Consider the following 4,472-nt stretch of genomic DNA (forward strand, 5'->3'; position numbering starts at 1 on the left):
ATACAAAAATTAGCCAGGCATGGTGGCCTGCACCTGTAATCCCAGCTACTCAGGAGGCTGAGGCAGGAGAATTGCTTAAACCCAGGAGGCAGAGGTTGCAGTGAGCTGAGATTATGCCACTGCCCTCCAGCCTGGGCGACAGAGCGAGACTCCGTCTCAAAAAAAAAAAAAAAAAAAAAAAAATTGACACATGCAAAATATAATAAACAAAGTTGTATAAGTCCTTCATTTTTCATAAATTCAATGGAATGAACATTTAGTGACAATTTATTATAATTCATTTTTCAGAACTAGAAATTTCAAGTAGGATGACAGAGTGAGCTCAGCCACATGACACAGCAGAAGCCAGTCCCTGCAACAGAAGAGCTGTGAGGAGAGGGTAAGAGGAGGTCAGGGCAGCAGAGAACCATGGAGGGCCTATGTGCTCAGCAAATTGCTGCTACATAGGACGTCAGGGTCAGTTTTTCCAGCTCATATTTTTCAAAATACATTGTAAATTTGGACTTCGATATCAAATGTCTTGGTTTTTAAAAATACTATATGCTCCAAATAATCTGCAGGTTGAATACTGCCCCTGGGTCACAACCTACAGTATAAAATAAATTCATTAGAAACAGAAGTGCCTAGTCCACCATGAGGGACACTTGAACATTAAAACCCATGAAATCTTAATCATTTATCCCTTCACAGAAGCTTTTTTAAGCATCTACTATACAAAAAACCCTATGTTATGCGTATTTACATCCTAGGATTCAGTGGCCTAGAACATTCTTAAAGTGGGTGTTTGCATGGCACGGCTAACTCCCTCACAGCCCTCAGGTCTTGTGACTGTCACCTGACAGGGAGGGCACCCCTGACACCCCCACCCCTATCCTGCTTCTCTCCATAGCACTGACACTATTTGTTGAATGAATGGATTGGTGGACGGCCTTTCTTGTAGCTACTACTGTAAGAGAACATTGTACAATCTATTCCAATTCATTTAGAATGTGAAGGACACCAGAGACTGGCAAAAGAACATCAGAAAATTCAAACTGCCTACTTTTTGGCAGGTGTGTGTGCCCCACAATATACTCCTGACACATGCTGCTCCTATAGCTCCTGCCTCACCTATCAAACCTTTTCATTTGGGCTGTGTGCGGGTGGTTCCCACCTGTAATCTCAGCACTTTGGGGGGCCGAGGTGGGAGGATTGCTTTAGCCCAGGAGTTTGAGGTATGATTGTACCACTGCATTCCAGCATGGGTGACACAGTGAGACTCTGTCAATCAATCAATCTTTTATTTGCATGAGACAGTTTCCAAGGTCCTCCCCTGTTCTTATTTGTGTTTGGACTTTGACTACAGCTGTCCATGTCTAGACCAGGAGAAGTTCTGGAAAGGGTGTGAGAAATCATATGAGAGCTTAGATTAGGCAATTTATTTTTATTTTCACAATCGTTAGCATATATAAAGCCAAAGGAAAATAAATTTGCATTAAAGTTCCTTTTATGGCAATCAATATTTTTATTCATAAACTGTCAGTACTGAGAATATTACTTTTTCAGTTTTGTAATTTATCTTTGTGTTTGCAACATAATGTAAATTACTTGTGATTCCTAAATATACTGTTATAATGCAACTAGTTCTTCAATATTTAGACCAAGGCTCAATGAGGCAAAAATAAAACAATAAAAAAAACAACAAACAAGCATGGAGAAAAGAACTAGGTCCCCTCCATAGGACCCCTTTAGGAAACAAAAATGGAAGACTTTTCTCTTCACAATACTTGAGAGTATTTCACTGTTTCATTTGGAATGATAACCTGGAAAAGGGTGGGGATAAACTCCAGTTTCTTCCCAGATGGCATGTTCATGCCTGCTGCACCATCTCTGGCAAAGGTGAGGCAAAGCTTTCCATGCCACAGCCCCAAGACGGTGGAGGGTTGTGCCGAGGCCTGCACCTCTACCACATTATCTGCAGAACAGAGTGAATAAGCCAAATATACTACCCCTAACCCCAGCATCTTATTCCAGGGCCTATTTCTTTCCCTAGGCCCTCTGACCAAAGATCGAAGCAAAATATCAGAGGAAGACTAGCTTAAGTCTCATGGTGGGGAGAAGGAAAAGTAGCTGTAACATATCTTTAGAAACACAATCTTACAGGAACTGCCTCCCATCTCTCTAGATATGGGTGGCAAAACTGCACCCAGAAAGGCCATGCAGGCAACTCGACTGAGGAGTGGCTTGGGTGGGTGACGTGGACAACATCCTGTGAGTACAGAAGAGAAAAACACATGTCCCAGAGACAACAGCTGCCATGCAAAACCAGAAATCACGGACTGGCAAAACCTAATTTTTAAAGAGAAGTTGAAATCTTATTTTTAAATACAGCAAGTTCACCTAACAAAAATACATACACATGACCCCCAAATGACAGATTGAGGAACGTTCATAGTACCTCTCCAAAAGGTAATTAATCTAGTTGAATATATAAACAATTTGTGGCTTATTCATATATGAGAATACTATACAGTGACAAGAAAGAACTACTGTGTATCACAATGACACGAATGGATCTCAAAAGCATGTCACTGAATGAAAAAAGCCAGATGCAAAAGAGAATGCACAGTATGATTCCATTTATATAAAGTTCAGGAAATAACCTGTGGTGCTGAACTCAGGCTGTGACTTGAGGAGTATAAGGAAGGATTCTGGATGTATGAGAATGGAGTATGAGGCTGGGATTTCTTGATTGGGGTCATTTTGTAAAAATTAATTGAGTTGTACCATTATGATATTTTTTTTTTTGTAACATACACTTCAATAAACAGTTCAGAAACAAAACATTGTGAGGACAAACTGAATTTGACCCAAGGGCTTCCTGTTTATGACTGTGTTCTGAAGGAATTTAGGCAAACACTGGATGCTCGGGATACAAAGATTTTAAAAATCCAATTCATATTTTCATTATGTTCCCAATTCATCCAGTTAACAGATACATTTGCAACTAAAATATACTTGAATAAATGAGAATATGAGCATTCTAAACCAAACAGGAGGGCCGTCGTTCCCTAAGGTGCTGCAGGGCAAGGATGGAGCCTGAGCTACACTGAGGGCCACTAATGGGACTAACGAGCTGCCTGGAACTGTCAGCCTAGAGGTCCAAGGAGGAGTACTTTATTTAAGTGAGGGGAGGATGAACACATAGCCAGCTGCTATGCGCATCTGAGGCATATGTATTCTTTAGGACTGTAGCTGCCTTGCTTAACACAATGTGTGCCATTTCTCTGGAGAGAGGGAACAAACGATGGTCAGATTCTTGATGACAGGAGAGAACAAGTCTTCTAACCCACTGGAAAAGCTCTTTGCTGGCCTGCAAACCTATACAACAGTTGGGAAGAGCCATTGGGGTCACTTACAACAGTGAATCTTGGCCACTAGGGTTAGAAAACTGTCCTCTCAGGCCGGGCGCAGTGGCTCACACCTGTAATCCCAGCACTTTGGGAGGCTGAGGCGGGCAGATCACAAGGTCAGGAGATCGAGACCATCCTGGCTAACACAATGAAACACCATCTCTACTAAAAAACCAAAAAATTAGCCGGGCGTGGTGGCGGGCGCCTGCAGTCCCAGCTACTCAGGAGTCTGCAGCAGGAGAATGGCGTGAACCCGGGAGGCAGAGCTTGCAGTAAGCTGAGATGGCGCCACCGCACTCCAGCCTGGGTGACAGAGTGAGACTCTGTCTCAAAAAAAAAAAAAGAAAACTGTCCTCTCTTGAAGGTCTTAGTTGATGTAGAATTGGGCAATCTCTTGGGGATGAGTGGAAAAAGGGGTACAAATAATGATTTCTTTTCAGGGAATAGCATCTTCCCTGCTCTAAGTCTCCCTAAATGTCAGTGCAGCCATAGCTAATATTCTCTTGAAAAGGGAAAGTTGTATGCATCCTAAGAGGGTGTTACTTGGACATGCATGTGTGCCTGTGTTATATCACATATGTTGAATCCAGGGAGCAGTTCATGGAGCCTCGTCCATAGTTTCCCTGACATGCCTATAGCAGTGCTAAAAGCTTAAAAAAAAAAAAAAAAAAGAAAAGTCTGGAGAAGTATGCATAATGCAGTAGCTACAGTCATTAGAAGAAAAAAAAGGCATGGTTCTTTCTCAGGTACATCTGAAGTTTGGGTATATACTTCAGTAACGTTGGTATCCTTTATTCAGATTGATAAATATTTTATTAGTCTATACAGGTTGAGTAATTTTTGAAATTGTAATTTACAAATATTCATTCACTTAAGAATCTTATATTTTTAAAACTAGGTATTTCTTGAATGACTCCGACTGCACTTTCAATGGCCAGTTGCCATGCATTATTAAACTTTCTTTTTTTTTCTTCTTCAGAATCTTCCAGTAGACGTCTAGAGTTTAGCTAGAAGTCTTGGCTACGATACAAACAGTGATGGAAAACACATGAGCAGTAACAAGTTTTAATCTTGCTCCTC

The 4,472-nt window shown here is 41.3% G+C and overlaps 1 protein-coding gene across 1 annotated transcript in view; it reads right to left on the reverse strand.

Moving 5' to 3' along the window:
* Positions 1 to 4,472, reverse strand: part of CENPP (centromere protein P) — a 295,669-nt gene that overhangs the window by 127,639 nt on the left and 163,558 nt on the right. The window lies entirely within an intron of this gene.

The sequence above is a fragment of the Nomascus leucogenys genome, chromosome 1a, assembly GCF_006542625.1.
Source record: "Nomascus leucogenys isolate Asia chromosome 1a, Asia_NLE_v1, whole genome shotgun sequence".
NCBI lineage: Eukaryota > Metazoa > Chordata > Mammalia > Primates > Hylobatidae > Nomascus > Nomascus leucogenys.